This window comes from Zosterops lateralis (genome assembly GCF_965231275.1).
Source record: "Zosterops lateralis genome assembly, chromosome: Z".
Taxonomy (NCBI): domain Eukaryota; kingdom Metazoa; phylum Chordata; class Aves; order Passeriformes; family Zosteropidae; genus Zosterops; species Zosterops lateralis.
Genome location: NC_139800.1, coordinates 49827503 through 49845485, shown reverse-complemented (window position 1 = coordinate 49845485; position 17983 = coordinate 49827503).

Sequence of the window (17983 nt, the reverse complement as noted above, 5' to 3'; positions counted from 1 at the left end):
ATATTCAAAACCTGCCTGGATACAATAGTGTGGAACCTGCTACAGCTAAAGCTGCTATACTTACGGGGGTTGGGCTGTATGGTCTCTGTTACAGAAGAGCAGTACAGAACATACAACCAGCCACTCTGTGGGACACTGTGTTACTTCTGCTGCATTAACACTACAATAACTGCAACTATGGCACTTGCTTGTCAACAGATACTGATCTACTGATAATACAAAGGTGGTCAGAGTGGAAATCCTCCTCTGTTCAGGGGCTGGGGGGCTCCAGTCTTTTGTGGGTGTGTCCAGTGGACACCTTTTGGATCAAAATCTCAAGAAATTTCAAAATAGTCATCATATTCTTCCTCATTACTAAATAAATCTAACTTTTTAAGTCACTGAATGCTATATTTATATAGTTCTGTAGCTACAACACATAAATTCTGAAATGTCATCTTCTTACATCATACAAAGTAATAAAAGAAAGTCAAAGCTTCATTGAATCTGCAAAATATTAGTGTCTGTACTGTATTCAAAACTACATCTACACTGTCATTTATGAGAATAAGTTATTTGATTTCATGCTAATAAAGCAGACAAAAGACAATTTTCCTCAGGCTCAAGAATAAGGTGACATAGAAGCAACAGATATATGATGTTTACCTATTAAATTGTAAAAACATGTTATAGAAATTTGGAAAAGTTTTATGACATGTAGACTGGTAAAGCAGAATTTAGAATTTGTTTTGGTTAAATCACTGTTTCCAGGAGAAATCAGTATTCTGTTCAAGTGAATTCTTTTATGGGATGGAACACCATTGCTCTTGTATTTTATGTCTCAACAGAGAGAGCCTTAGTCTAGGACCTATTGTCTGTCACTGTGGCAAAACTGATAAAAATTACTTTCACAGAAACCTACAGAGCTAAAATCTCTGCTATGAAATAGGGAGTTCTCTTTTGGTTTTTTGTTCACATTCACTTTCAAAACTTAAAAACAAATTCAAAACTTTTACCACATGGTTGATAATTAAAAATTAAATGCATATTTAATAATTCCACAAAGTAAGGAAATATATGCATATGTGTCTCCCATAAAAAGGAAGAGAAGCAGCAGAGCTCAGTATGGTTTCAACAGAGTTACTCCGAGTCAACCCTCCAAAAGTTTGGGGGTTTTTTCCATGTGAAAATATATACACATAGACCCTATATACAGGATTTATGTATGTATGTATAGATGTATGTATAGGAGAAAATATATTTTGAAGAAAAAATACATGTATTTTAGGAAAAAAAATCCACATATATAAAAGTATATATATTCTTTAAAAACACTATAGTCAAAGATTTTACCTGAGTGCTAATAATATATTGGAAATTTTTTTTCAGCCATTTATACTGGATGAACCTGCCTCCATATTCATTTTGGAACTCATGTTCTTTTCCAGCAATAAAGCCTTGAGTTCCCCAAGGCACTTCTTGAACAACAGCTATAGTTTTTTCATCATGAAGCCTTACAGACAACACCCAGCTGAGGATTTAACTCACAATATTAAAACTTACTATAGATTTCAGTGGGGCTAGGTTGGCATTCTTCTTTTTCAATATCCCTGGATAGATAATGGAAATATAGATGTCTTATGAAACTAAAAATCCTGACACATTCTGAAATCTGAGAATAATCTGTCTGGAAAATATTGCAAAAATTATTACCTTTTTAGTACGACAAAGAGTGATAGTTACATTTCAAGCACAAACATTTACATTAAATTACCCCTTGTGGAACTATTCCTATCAGTCCGAGTTATTTACACATATTACCAAAGTAATGAACTTTATATGAATATATTACACCATTACATTAATCAGTACAGCCACATTACCCAGCATAATTTAAAAACTCCAGGCATAATTGAAAGAATGCCACACCATCTGTCATTGCTGTAATTCTCAGAGTTAAATACTCTTAGGTTCTGCAAATTTTGTACATATTTTGATGACTCAAGGATTCTAGCTTTATTGAAAAAGCAAAACAACAAACTGCTTTTTCCATCATTAACATATTTTACTGCCATTGAGATCTTATAGCAAGTCACATTTCTTTTCAATTCTTGGTTCCAATAAACTTTAGGCACTCTTAAAGAGTCTCTAATAAATAATTGGCTTTGAGCCTTGCTAGCTTAAAAGTCTTTGCCTTACACATCACAGTGTCAAATACTACAGGACAAATAAAACCTGCTCAAATGAACTTAACAGTAATATTTTGAGAGTATTTTATTGCTTACTTTTTATGTTTGTCAGCAGAGGTCTGTGGTTCACACCTTGAAAAACACTGGAGGCAGTGATACTCAGGTGGACATGCCTGCTCTGGCTTTATGACCAGCAGGAGTAGCAGGTCACTGTGCCACAGCATGCACATGCAAAGCCTGGCACAATTTAGCTATGTGAATTGTCACATCAGGAAAAATAACCCCCCAAAACAAAAAAAAACCCCACAAAACCCAACCCGACCCAACCCAAAAAACCACAAAACAAAACACACACACACACACACAAACAAACAAACAAAAAAAAAAAACCAAAAAAACCCACTACCCAAAAACCAACCAACCAACCAACCAACTCACCAACCAAAAACAAACAAACAAACAAACAAACAAACAAACAAACAAATCTTCTTCACCACATCATTGGCACCAAAAAAAGTACATGTGCTTGTACCTCCCAGAAGAACCTCTTAACGCACAGTTCTTTTGACTGCAAAAATTCAACACTAGTAACTGCTTGACTGATCCATGGTTGGTCTGGAATCACTTCTGAAATTATGTCCTTCCACAGTTTCAAATGAGAGTACTCTACCAACACTGGTGCCTCAAGTACTAGAACTCAGTCTTCTCATTTGTTCATTCTATCATCTGTGCTTATTTTTCATTACAAGGTGCTTTTTTTGTGCATGTGTCAATACTTTCAATCTGAAGAGTAGGTTTGTAGGTTTGGGTTCTTTTGTTTGCTTTTGGGTTCTGCTTGTTACCTGCAGGCATCTACCCAGTCTTTGGAAGGAGCAAGTGTAAATGGGGAGGTTTTCAGAAAGCTGGTGCAGTCACTCACAAGGAAATAATTTGATGTAAAGAGCAGCATATGAAAGACAAACCACATTGCAGCTTTCCTGCCCAGCACCACTACAGGACTGTGCCATAAAGCAAACTGAATTTAAAAGGAGATCTAAAAGTTGAATTAGAGATTGAAAACTGCTACACTTTTTTGCTCCACCCCACTTTTCATGACAGAATAAACACCAAGCAATAATGAAACTGAAATAATGAAATCTAAAGAGAGGAACACAAACTACATATTAAACTACTCCTGTGGTCATGCTTTCATTTCATGACCACAATAAAACCATCCACAGCAACAGCTTCTGTAAATGTTTTTCAGTGTTAAAACATAAGAACAGCTAAATAATTTCCTTTATTATGCATGAAACACCCTCCCTTTCCTTCTCTCTCCACCTCTTCAAAAAATTAAAAATAGCTTTTAAACCAGCAGTAAGGTATAACTACAATTCTAATTACAAAAACAACAACAAAAATTGTTCAGAAATAGTTAGCGGACTGATTTAAGAAACAGGTCTCTTTCATATTGCTTTGCAGCAAATAGAAGTTTTTCTGATGAACAGGCAGTAGAGTATATAACTATGCTGAGAATGTTATTCTGTGTAACAGATGAGATTATTGTTAGAGGCACTGCATGCAGGGAACTCAGTGTGTCTCACAAGGATTAAATCACAGAGTCCACAGGGCTCAAGAGATAAACGTACACAGTGAATCAGGAGAAATTTTAAATTCCAACATTTTACTCAGATGTTGACCAGCCCTTGAAAATAAATAAATTAATAAATATATTTATTTCAGAACCTCAGCTGGCCTTGAAGTTGTAGCAGCAGCCGGATTTTTGACTTTCAGCACACTGGTAATCTTAGCCTCACCCTTGGAGACTGGCAAGGGGCTGAAGCACAACATGTGTTGCAGAAGCAGGAAACAAACAATTTTTAAAATATTTTTAAAATATTATTGGGCTGCCATCTTCCTTCAAAGCACCATTTCCCATCAGAGATTCACAGCCACAATGGGTTCCCTGGTGTCCTAATTATATCTGAGTTGAAATCTCCTCCTTCGGTTTCACTAGTATCATCCAGTAGTTCTTACAGTTGTTTCACTGGGCTCTGGCAGGTGGGACAAAGGGTGACTGAATTCATGTGCCCATATGGCAACAACACAGCAGGAGGCCCATGCTGTACCCTACCATTTAGGACTGTACCAATAGCAGCCACAATTTAACTTAGTTTATTAGATATAAAAGCAACACTAGAGGGAATTTGTTATTTAGAATGTTGAGATAGAGTCTAAAAAACCTGACTTCTAATGACTTGAAAACATTAAGTGATTTCTATGATCAGTCAGAATTGATGCAGCTCAGTTTTGAATATACAATATGCAGTACTTTAGTGATTACCACAGCTAGAAATCTTTTCTTAAAAAGCAAACTCATGACAAAGCAAAAAGGAAAGTTAAGGAAAATGATTATCTGATCACAGAATCCCACTCCCCCCAGTAATTGATTCAATACTATTACTCAACAGAAACTATATCTTCGTCTTCTCAGCAGAGACAAGAATGAAGGTGACTGCTAGTTTACAGCAGGAGCATGATATAGCATATGTGGGGACTACACGTGTATTGCTGAAACTCAAAACAAATTAAAGAGAACTTCTCATAATTGTTAATTCTTTTAGACCCTCTTTAATAACAATGTTATGACTTATCTCTATTTCATTTATTTTTACACTGAAAAAGGGGTGACTAGGACTGGGAATTAAATACTAAGACTTCATGGCTACAGGAAAAATGAAACTAAATCAAGCCTCAGAAAAGAAGATTTCAGGATTAAAAGTAGTAATTACACAGGTCTGCATCATGGTTGATGTGCTATAGATTCATAGATCAAAGGACAAAAGCAGATGAAACATCTTCGCTATGGCTCCAGGCTCTTTTCAGTGCTGCTAAGAAACAGGATAATAGGCAGTGGCAGAATCTGATGCTCAGGGAGTTCCACCAGAACATGAGGAGGAACTTTATTGTGTGGGTGGCACTGGAGTGTCCCTCCCTGGAGGTACTCAGGAACCATCTGGATGCAGTCCAGAGCAAGGAAAAAGTGGTTTTCTTTTTTTTTTTTTCTTTTTTTAGCAGAAAAATTTTACTCAGGTACTCCAGGCTAATGGCATACATATAATTTATTTGCATTAGTGCAAAATAGTGCACAGAACAGCTGTAAGCACCTGGTAGTGTTGGGATATGTGTCAGTATGTGTCAGCTACCAGACACTAAGTAGACATGAAGAGTACATCACAGAAAGCATGAGGCAATTCTTCATGATTTTATAAAGTTATTATATAAAATGTATTTTAATGATACAGAAAACTGAAATTAAAATGGCTATGAGAGATTAAGTACTGGAAGTACTTTGGACTCTATGATATTGTTGGCCTGTTTAAAGCTACAGATGGAAGGAAGTTTATTTGGTCCTCTGCTTCTCTTCTTGTGTAGATACAATGCATTTCTCAATAAAATGCATCCCAGTGTTCCCAAAAATTGATCAATTCACTACATGTGATACCCCAATGTTGTCTCTCCTCCTTCTATTCTTTCTTCCATAAAGAGCTTTGAAACTCTGACAGTTTTCAGAAACAAACAAAAACAAACCAAATAATTACATCTACTAAATGACTAAATTCCTCAGAGGCTTCAAAGTGTTATACACATACAGGTTTATAGTCCTGTTTCACTCCAGAGAGTTTGGATAACCATATAAAAACTAGCACCTGGAGACCTCTCCTGCTTTGCATTTTCGATTTTTTTCCAGACAAAGTCATTCATTTTGGGTGAAGAAATAGAGATAATTCTAAAAGACTTTGTTGTATGTGAAATAAGCCAGAAAATGAAGTTACTTTAAACCTGAAATTTACTAGTGTTATCAACTAAAGGACAATGTGCTGCAAACTAGTGTAACAGCTTAAAGGGCAGCTCCTGTGTAATCTCTTGGGTAAGCACTGCACTCCCAAAGAACTGTGCATCACAACCTAGAGTAAGCAAACACAAACCAAATTAAAAAAAAAAAAAATCAGGAAAAACCTCAAGCAAACAAAAACCCCAGAATGAAACCAAAACTCACAGCAAGCCCTATGTCCTCCCCAGAAGAATGTTATGAGACGCTTGTCATACTCAGACCACTATGTATTCCCAGTATTGCTCTCAGGTTCCAGCAGACAGTGGAGACCCTATCCTCCAACCCATTCCCACTGACAATTTAACATAAAAAATCATGAGTGAACTTTGATAAAACATACATAATGTTTGCTGTGTTATTTTGTAATGACAACAATTGACAATTATAACATGGAAGATAACTTACTGGTTTCCAGAAAATAAATTATATCAAAAGGTTGTTTTCCTGAATTTTTAGAGAAATGTTATAATTTTTTACAAACTACTATGTAATTTTTCCTAAAGAAACAATGTGGGTACAGAAAATGTCTGAATTTCATGCTAAAAGTCAATACAAAAATCAAAAACTTATAAGCAAAGAAGTGATAAATAATGAGATGTGATGAGAGAGAGGAGGAATTCAGTTACAGAATGGATGATGCTATTGCTTTATAAAAGGCACAGCTATTCCTTTACATTTTATGAAGTGTAAAGTGCTCAGAAAATTTCCATTCAACTTCCAAAAAGGTAGACCTGAGTCCTCAACTAATTTCACACAGATTAGTCAAAATTCCAATTCATTTGACTTAAGAAGCTTTTAGGGTCCATAAAATCACCATTGGAGTATCACTATTTTTTTGACCAGAACTTGACTGGTCTGTTTATCACAAGCTTCTGAAGCTTATTTAATACAAGTCCCAGCTTTCAACTGAAGGAAAAACAGTCATCTCTCTGAAAAGAACATTAGTGTGCAAGATACAAGACTGTACCAGCTGTCCACTGAGAAAACTGAGGAAGAAGTGCTCTGAAGATAAAAAGAGCTAAATAATGCATCAGCTCATGCCAGGTGTGATAGAAGCAACCTGGTGGCAATTTGTTGCTATATAATGAATGCCCAGAATATACTGCAGGCAATGAATCAGACACTGAATTTATCGGTTGTCGTTCTAGAAAAATAAATCAGAAACTTATATTTAATTCCAAAAATTATAAAAGAAACATTAAAAAGTACATTCATAAGTCTATATCTTCCTCTTGAAATAGCTGTTGATTATCTGAAATCTGAAGCTGTTGATTATCTTGAAATCTGTTAATTATTCTAAGTTTTAAATCTTGGTTTGCTTTGCTATACAAAAACTTCAAAACTTACAAAAAGTAATGCTGTCAATTTACATAATTTCACGTGCAAGCCAAGCAACTAAGTGCCATACTTATGAAAGTATTTTAACACAATGGGGTCCACAGAGATCCATAACTTCCTCCAAAAAATGCGATAGCTTAGCAGTATTTTTGTTGATTTCTGTTTAAATCTTAAACTACCACTTGCATATTTTGACTGTCCTGATGGCAGAAATTGTCTTAGTACGCCAACAAGCATTTACCTGTGACAAGAAAGTAATGAAATAACCTTCAAAAAATTAAAAAAAAAAAAAAAAATATCCACACCCATCTCATTAGTCTCTGGTGCCTGGAAGTTATGTTCAAAAAAGTACTTCCAACACCGTAAGACTATCTACACCATTCTCAAAAGGTTAGTTTTCTTTGTCACTCTAACAACCTGTTTTAATGAAAAAATGTACAAGCAACAGGTTTTTTTCTTGAAAAACAACATTTTTTCCTCTAGATTATTATCTTTAGTTATTCAAGGAAACACTAAAAATCTTTCAAACTGGACCTGATAATATGCAAAAAGAGATCTCACCAAAGTGATCATAGATCTGACTTATCTTCTAATCACTGGCATTAATTTCTTGATTGTGGAACTCATAGCAATAGGAGTTACAGAAACTCTGTATTCTCATGGCATCAAAACATGGTAAAAACCTCCATTAACTAGAGAAGAATGACATATCTGGTCTCTGTCATTGTTAAGGCACAAATGTAGCAGCATTATTTTGACAGGAATTATTTTGTTATTTTAACACACTGAAGACCAGAATTTAGCCCCATTTGCCAGGGATGAACACTTGTCATTAAATTGTTCTGCATGAATGTACTGCTATTCACTTTAATTTGTCCCTCAAAATATGAAATCTATTTGGCAAGGGTAAACACCTCACCCATAAACATAGCTCTGAGTGTAAGGCAAGACAAATTCCCCAGACAGTGTCAAATGCAGCATTCACTGTGCCTCTTTCAAAAGAATCCATATGAACAAACACAGAACTCAGTTATGCTCTTTATAACCTTGCAGTGTTAAACCTAGCTCATTTTCTTCTTTAAAAACCAAGCAATTTTCAGTTATTGTTTAACCTATCAGTTACCCATCTGCAAAGCAAGCCTTAGCAAATTAGTAAGCGTGTACTAAACCAAGAGCACATAATGTCGAAACTATAAAAAAAGACAACACCTAATGCTACTAAAGTATTTACACAATGGAAATACACAGCATAAATCTGATTAGAATTTTGAGGAGAAACATAAGATAAAACCTGAAGGAGAAATGGTTCATGAAGTTTAATCTACAAAATAAAGTTGTTACTTGAACCATGTTTAGATGACTAGTAAGACTTGGATACTTTGAATACTGTTTGTACTTTTAAAAGTGATCTGAAATACTAAAGGTTTGACATTTCCAAACAAACTAACTCTGCATAATCTGAATTTGACTGTTTTTTTCCTCAGACTCATTTGTCTCATTGATAAATTCAGGACACATAAAATAAAATGACAGAATCACCGAATTTCTTAGTTGGAAGGAACCCATCACGGTGATCAAGTCCAGCTCTTAGCCTTGGCCAGGATGTCCCCAAGAATGACACTGTGTGCTTGAGAGTTTTGTCCAAGTACTTCTTGAACTCTATCAGGCTTGGTGCTGTGAGGACACCCCTGGGGAGCCCCTTCCAGTGCCCAACCACTCTCTGGGTGAAGAGCCTTCTACTTATATACAACCTAAACCTCCTCTGACACAACTTCAGGCTATTCCCTTGGGTTCTGTCACTGTCATCACAGAGAAAAGATCAGTGCCTGCCCCTTCTCTTCCTCTCACAAGGAAGGTATAACTGCAATGTGTCCCCTCAGTCTATTCTCCAGGCTGAACAGACCAAGATACCTCAGCCTCCCCTCATATGGCTTCCCCTCAAGGCCCTTTATCCCTTATTTTCTTCCTCCAGTCCTTTGGTGATAAGAATTCATGTAACGTATGCCTCAGGTACCAGGACAAAATTCCAGTTTTTCTTACACTGGACCATTGTCCAGTGTTTCTGAATAAATTTATGCATCTATACATTTCAAGCATATTATATAGTTATTTATATCGAACTAAATTTCTTGCTGAACTTTATGTAAGCTATTTTCTCACTAATTCTCAAATTTCCTGGGCAGCATCTTGTCTGGTAACCTAATGCTCCTGGTGGCCCTTCTTTGGACTCACTCCAAAAGGTCTATGTCTGTCTTGAGCTGGGGACCCCAGAGTGGGGAGAGCAGAGGAGCATAATCCCCTCCATCTGCTGGACATGCTGCTTTTTATGCAGCCCAGAACATAGAGTGAAGGGGCTTTCCTACCCATCCTCATCTCCTACTCCATCCACTAGAGGCGAGTGGGAAGATGGGTCGCTATTGAAGATTCAGGCAAAATGTCTGTGTTCAATTTTTTCTTAAATATTGAACCTGACAGTGGACTATTCTATTTTTGTATGGTTGAGTCTGGATTCTGAGATGGATGACTATGAACAGACGTGAGTTCACACAAACTTTTTCTTGCTTGGCTATTGTTAGCTTTCACAGATGAGGGTTTCTGTCTCTGATACGAGCTAAGAACATGAGGTATTTGTCAGGTAGTGAAAAACACTTTTCTGTTCCTTATGACAAGATATCTGCAATAATACTTTTTCCAGATAGGACATGCTCAAGGATAAGGTTACGGCAAAATATAATAGGTCACAAGAGGAAAGCAGAAATCAGCAACATGAATTAAAACTCTGAGACTGATGAGGGAATTTTAATTCACCACAACACTGATCATAAGAAGAGGGTCCTCCAAATGGATAAAATAGGATTAAAGGGATGGAGCATCTCTCCTATGAGGAAAGGCTAAGAGAATTGGGATTGTTCAGCCTGGAAAACAAAAGGCTTCAGGGTGACCTATCTGCAACCTTCATGTACCTAAAGGGACCCGGCAACAGAGGAGGAGGACTTTTTACATGTTCTTGTAAAAGTGCACAAAGCAGTGGATGTCCCAACCCTCTAAGTGTTCCCGGCCAGGCTGGATGGAGCCTGAATCTGCTCTAGTGAAAGATGCCCTTGTATATGGCAGGAGGATTGGCGCTGGATGATCTTTAAGGTCCCTTCCAACCATGTCCATTCTATGATCCTGTGATTAATATGCCAACTATTACACAATTAGTACCTCTAATTTTCAACATTGGTTAGGCTATCAAAAAATAACAAAAATTTATTCTTGCTCTGAAATTAAAACAAAGTAAAGTATTTTCCTGACATCAGTGTCTTCTGACTCCTGGTGTGTAGACAAGTATATAATCATATTAGATTTGCAGCATATGTTAAAGGTAGTATGAGACAACTGATCTGCATTACATGATTTAGAGTGATTCTGAAAAGGAACTTTTCAAGACAGAGGAAAGAAATGTTTTTTTCAATATTCCTGCTAGAATACTGCTCCTGCCATACCTAATATTTATTCTAAAGACCCACTTACTACTCAAAGGAATGACAAAATATCACCTGAAACCAAAAATTACCACAATCAAATTTGATTTTCCTGCATTATCAGCAGCAGCTAGCAGGGTCTTGTTAATACATAATTTATTGTATTAAGTTATGTATTACTTCGGGGATTTTTCTGGCACTTAAGTTGTAAATCTGCAAATTATTTATTCCAACAGTTTATTTCTAGTAACTAAAAAAAATATTATAAAGGTGTATTTGTAAGTCTGTGTAACTCTCCTACAGTGAGAGGTGGAGATATTTCACAGGATGTGTGGGAAGCTACCAGGTGATGAAAATGAAAAACATTTTCGTGAAGACTTATTTATAGCCAAATCACTTTTTAAATGAAAAAAGTACAAAAGTATAATACTTACAAACTCACATAAAAATTAATTGCTTCTTGACAGAATGAATGCCACTGACAGCTCATTTTACTACTAGAAAGCTGTAACAGAGCAGGTATATATGGTATTACAAGATAAATGGAAAGCTGGCAGCTGCTTTGAGCAACCTCATTAGCTAACAGATTAATATTAGATTATTCTCTTTGTAAAGTCCTGGCAAAAAACCCTCCTAACAAATCCAAAACTCGACCAAAATCCAAACCTACCAAAAACTCAAAATCAACCAAAAAAAATCCCAAAAGCCACAACTCCCCCTGCAACTAATCAACCAACTAAGCAAAACAGATCAAACTCTTAATCTATTTTATTTGTTGCCTATCAGGACATTACTTTCTTCTTCACTCTGAATAAAACTATATTTCATTTCAAAGACATTCCAAAAGATTATTGACAAGTGTAGACTAATAGGCCTAGATTTCACTCATTCCAAGTGTCAATTAAGCTCCAGGCTCACTGTCACTATCTAGTATTTTTTTTTGTTTCTTTGATTTTGCTAGTTCTACTGTCAGACTTTTCTTAACTATATTGGAAGCTTCTCTGCTCAATTACTGTGCTGCTGCCATGCTGCTAGCAGCATCTGACATTCCTTTCTACTATAGGGACAATGAAATAAATTGCATTGAGGAGTTCATATTCTTCCTCTCTACTTGGAATGCTGTTCCTGGAATGCTCTCCTAGCATTACACTAGGCATTGCAGTTTGGCAGACTTCCTTTCTGCTGCAAAGGAGTCAAAAACCAATGGCATGCAAGGATGCATGGATGGCTAGAAACAGGGTGAACATATGCCAGCCTCGTGGGCAGCTTTATAGTGAATGTATCAGGCAGCAGTGCAGTCAGACCAGCAGAAGCAACAGATGTGCCAGAAAGCCAGATGAGAATCCAGATGTCACTGCTGGGGAAATAACCCTACAAAACACCACGACCAAATAATTTTCCACATTTCTGAGCTTTTTTCTCTAGATGACAGGGTTGCCAATTTCTGGTTTGAAATGTCAGGTCATTCATAACATATTGATAAAGCTTAGTTCTCTGATAAACATTAATAAAACATGGCAGAGTTAAATTGAAAAAAAACAACCATTGATCTGCATTATGCAAATCAGATATTTATGATTCTCTGTCTGAATATATTAGTATCGGACTAGAAGGTTTGTAAAGCATAAACACCTCTTCATTAATAGCAACTTTTAAAAGTCAGTGCTTGTATGACAGTATTTCTCAAACAATATCTGAAATGGATTATTTTGGTTTTAGTCTACACAGTAATGTATACTACAAATACAACAGGACTGATGGAACATTCTTTGACATCTCACTGACTTCCCAAATACTCTTATTATGCCTGAAAATGCACGTTTCAAAATACCTTCATATTTGTAAATACTGAGCATTTAGAAATAAATTTTCAACAGTACTGTTGCAATGTCAAAAAACCTTCAAAGACATGAACTCTCCAAATTAACACTTCTGTCAGAAATATTTTACTTTTTCCACACCAAAACTAGCACTCTCTTTCAATATAGCACCTGCCTTCAATAACTTAACTCAAATTTTTACTTTTTCTAAATCTACTTCCAATATCAAAAAAAAAAAAAAAAAAAAAAATCAGTGAAGACTGCCTTCTTTTATGCCATATTAGCAAGCCTTCTCTTGAGGTAGTGATGCTTGGATAACCATAAAAAATAATTTTTCTCCCTAATAACTTTCTATTATTCCATATATATTTTCAAATAAGATTCCATAAATGCTGCTAAAAGGCTCAAATTTTTCTGTCCTCACTTCAATATGTTAAATGTAACCTTTTTCTTTATAAACTGTCTTCTGCAGTGTCAAACTGAGACAGTGATGTAAGCTTAGAACTAAAAAAACCAGTAAATATGTGCATGTTACTTGTGCATACATATATCTGGATTACTGTAAAGGATCTTTCATTAAAGATAAAGAGGTATTTTTTATCAAAGATGATGGCAATCCAATGTTTGAGTCATTATTATAACTACAACATAGCTCTTTCTGGTTTAGAGCTGCACAGTGCCAAAACTACCAGAGATATTCAGGATTTTCAATGAAAATTCAGTAAGAAAGTCATATTTTTTAAGCAAGTAAATAAAATTACTAGAAATTTTACATCTGCTTCTAACAATCTCTGTACTGGGATTGAACCCTGTTGACGTAAATTCCGTTCATTTGGAGGGTAGAGAATTAGCAGCTGATCTAAAATAAGTCCTTAGGTAATGATCCAATTCTGTTCTCATCCAGATGGGTCAACCTGCAGTTTCATGGTACAGCTGCAGTAAGCTCAGTTCATTTTCTCAGAAGACCAGGAGTTCACACCTACAGTTTAAGATCTAAAAGTCTGTGGTGATTCAAAACACATTATCTCCATTACAGCCAACAAAACATATCTTGAGCACAGCTATTCACAACTACTACATGTCAAAACCTACAGGTAAGGGATACACCATACAAGCAGTACCAAAACCTGGTAATTTTCCAGACTAATCACATTACTAAACTTTTACGTGTAGTATATTCAGCTATAATTCCTCTACTAATAAGTACATATTTTCTGAAAAAAATCTCTTAACTCCATAGTATATTTTCTTTTTTTCAGAGAGTAAACCATTTCTAATTGAATTCCAATCTGTAAAACTAATTATCACTATATCATTATGGTCTTTTATGGTAATGCTGTGTTAGCATCACAATTTTTTAAAAATTGTTCCTTTTTTTTTTAATGCAGTGTTTTTCACTTTGAAAGTCACATACATTTAGGTGTTAGGTTCATTTTAGTGTGTTCATTTTGAAGTCTAACACTATACTGACCTGTTTCCTCAAAAAAAATCTTTACCATTTCTTTAAAGTAGGAGGAAAAAATGCCTAACACTAATGATACTTTTAAATGTACTTGCATTTAAACTGTCTCAATTAAACTTCAAAATTTGCACCTGCAAAGCTAAGTGGATTGATGAACAAAGGGTTTCTCAGTTCAATTATTGCAAGATTAGGTTAAGACATCACCCGCATGCTGATTAGTTTATAGCAATAACACTTTAGAAAAATTAGGTGGAAAGATGAAACTACCACAAGTTGCTTTTACATAGAAGTCCTGTCTTTCACTCATACTGGAACATTTGTCTTATGGTCATGCAATCAAATTTCATGTCAAACATGGAGCTTCTAACTATCTATCGCTATGAAATAAATTTGTTCTCTCTCTCACTTTAAATTATCATTCAGATTCATTCTAGATGGCTTTGCTGTGTAGGATTCTGGACAATCCAAAGATTGTCCAGAAGATCCTACCTGCATTTTGATGGCTTCAGCTTTCAAAAACACCTGGTTTTTGTTTTGTCTTTTTTTCCCCACCATAAAATCTATACCATTCCTCCTGCTTGAAATCTATACCATTCCTGCAGAGGAAAAAATAAATACGGGAGAAAGTTTATTAGTTTTACTACCTTCAAAATAATGTATCCTCTGTATTCATCATGACATTTTAAAAGTTCTTTAGGGTGCACACCATCTTTTTCTTCATATTCCTCATTCCTTCTCTGAAAAGACCTTATGAGCAGAAAAGTTTCAAACATATTTAGGTCAAGCCTGTACTATGGAGCCATACCACACAGAGTGCACGTAACACATATGAATTATCCAAGTGTAGACGCATGTAAGAGAGGGAGGGAGAAAACAAAATAAATATATCTTGTATATGTCAAATGTGAATGATTCCACTCAAGATATGTTTAATCAAAATCTCCTGTTGGATACAGAACACACTGTATAAGCACTTTATAGATTTATAGCAAAAATTTTTAGCGGGATTTCATTTTGGACTTTAAAATGAATTTATTTTAATCATGTGTTTTCTGTGTATTAATTAGTGCTGATTAAGGATCAATAGAAAACTTTTTTCCTAGTTAGATGCATCAAAAAATATTTTCATCAACAAAAAGTAGACAAAGAACCGTAAGTGTTGGAGTCCAGGGCATCCCTTCAGTTGCCCTGGAAGGTCACGGACCTCAGCAGAGAGGTCTGGGACTTGAGAAAGGGGGATCTGGGGTCTATCCAGGGGGGTTTGACACCCTGGCACAGAGCCCAGGAAGACACAGTCTTTGACTTCAGTCCGTGGAAAAAAGCTTCTAACATTGAGAGAAGAATTACAAGTCACAAAGGTGTGACAGACAGTAGCGTAGTTTATCACTTGGTGGAAAATTTTGTAGTTTTGGGGTTCTTAGAATGGGGAACAAGATGGAGGATTTAGGGTGGTACCCTGGGTTCTTCTTCTTCTTCTCCCTTGGCATCCATCTTCTGCAGTGACAATGGCACAAAGTAGTTTAAGGAGATTGGGTCAGAGTAGAGGTGACCCTTTTAGTGTAGGTAATAGGCATTGGCACATAATTGTAAATAATAAATATGTAATTTTCTGTATAAGAAGGCAGTGACCTCCCATCAAGAGGGGAGTTGTGCTGTGTCTGAGCAGCCCAAGAGATCTCAGCCGGGCACAGAGAAAATTGTAAGATAAGGAACAGTAAACAACGCGAGAAACCTTGAAAAACAAGACCTTGAAGACTCAGTTTCATTCTCGCATCTGGCTCAGAGCCTTCACAAGATGAAAGAGACTCTCTCAAACCACCACCTAAATCTCCGGTGAAGAGAAATCAAACCTGAGAACATAAGGGATCTCTGTTGCAAAAAACTTTCACACACACACTCTATGCCAAATACCTATTAAATTGGATTTTTTTTTATTACAAAGTTATCCAAAGTGAAAATAGAATGCTGAAATATTTATGGTATCAACACAAAAGGCTATAGCCCTTTCCATGCTGTCCACAATATGTTTTAAGGACAGAACTAATCTGGGTTGTTTTGCCTGGTTAATCTCTAGAATGGGGGGACTGAGGGTTTTAGCTCTATAGCAACAGCCATCAAATTCTGGTCCACAGGAAATAAGCATAATAATATGCCCAAATTATTTGCTGTATGAAAAATAGAAGACTCACTGAGACAAGTATTTTCACACATGTAGGAAGCATATTAATGGAAAAATACTAAAATCATAAAGGATCATGCTAAGTTCAGTGAATTCTGCTTTGTTAGTCACACAGAACAAAACTATACAAGGAAGACCATGGGTCTGATTTTAATTCACCTTCAATTTATTTGATTGAAGACATTTATGAGAAGGCTTGAATCTAGAGGGTGAACTTTTGTATAAACACGGAGGGCCTGATTTTCACTGAGCTTTCCTTACATTGAATAAAGAAGACTTTTTCTAAATGAACATACCTGCTTTTGCATCTCCACATGCAAACAGACCTGTTACAAACACATTATACTGCAATATACTGTCAACTGCCAGACCAACCTTTTCCATAGGTTTTTACATTCACTTACTTCTTCTGCTACTGAATATTCTTAGATGAACAGAAACAAGCTGCTGTAACAGATATATTGACTGCCACTCAACAAAAATCATCATATTTGTAATTGTACAAACAAAAGCTGATGATGACACAAATTAGCAATTACCATTAGACAATTAAGTAACTAGGAAAGTAAAACATTAATGCATAATGTTCCTGATGGTGTGCCTGACAATACATACATCAAATTTAACAGATGGCAAAAAAGCAGAAACATCAGCTTTCAGAAAAACTATTATTTTTTCACAATCTATCAATGCAAGTGTTTCTTAGGACCAAACCAGGATATAAGCATGGATTACATTCAACAGCAAGATATTCTGTATTCATATGTCACAATGTTTTGAAGGTGAATGAATGAAAAGTGCTTCATACTTGCAATTCAAGCTTAACTGCGTAAAATTCAAAATGAGTTTGTCAGTCATTATCCACAAGATTCAGTTGATGCTACCTATGATGCACTCAGAATTCTTAATACCAAAAAAGAATTTTAAAAAAATTCATTCTTTCTCTCAAATTTTTATGTCAAAAGAAAGGGAGTTCAGTCTAATGTTAAGCATTTCCTACAAACACCATTGAAATTTACAGGATAGGGATATACTCTGGAAATAAGTTCCTCAGAAGGAAACAAACTTCCTCATTGTAACTAAATACTTAAATAAATGAATAATTGAAAATATGTAGGATTAAATTACTGTCTCAGGAAAAATATATTAGATCAAACCCCTTAACATGAGTAGACATTTTTTCTTTTTTTCTCTTTTCTCTTTTTTTTAAACACATTCATATATGTTTTAGATTCATAGGATTTTACAATTAAAAATTTATATTAAATCCTCAAATTTGAAAAGCAGCCCTAAATCTTAATATTAATTATAATTTCTTTTGTGTATTCCATGAAATAAAGGAAAATAACACTAACAGAACATAAGTGAAACATAAAATATACCTAAATTAAATCTACAAGGATGATTTTTTTCACCACTTTCTTAGATTAATATGAGAATGATTAACTTCTAATAATTAGTATACTCCTGATTTACTTATGAAAACCTCTAAATTCAGTAAAATCTAAAAATACCCTAAACATACCATCAGATCATGCCCTAGGTACTGACTCAGACTTCAAAGGTTTCTAAAGAGGTAGAGGTATCTAGTATAAATAAAAGACCTGGCAGCACTTGACACCTGTATTATCAAAATATTGGCTGACAAGTGACAGGATAAATTTTTAAAGCGCGA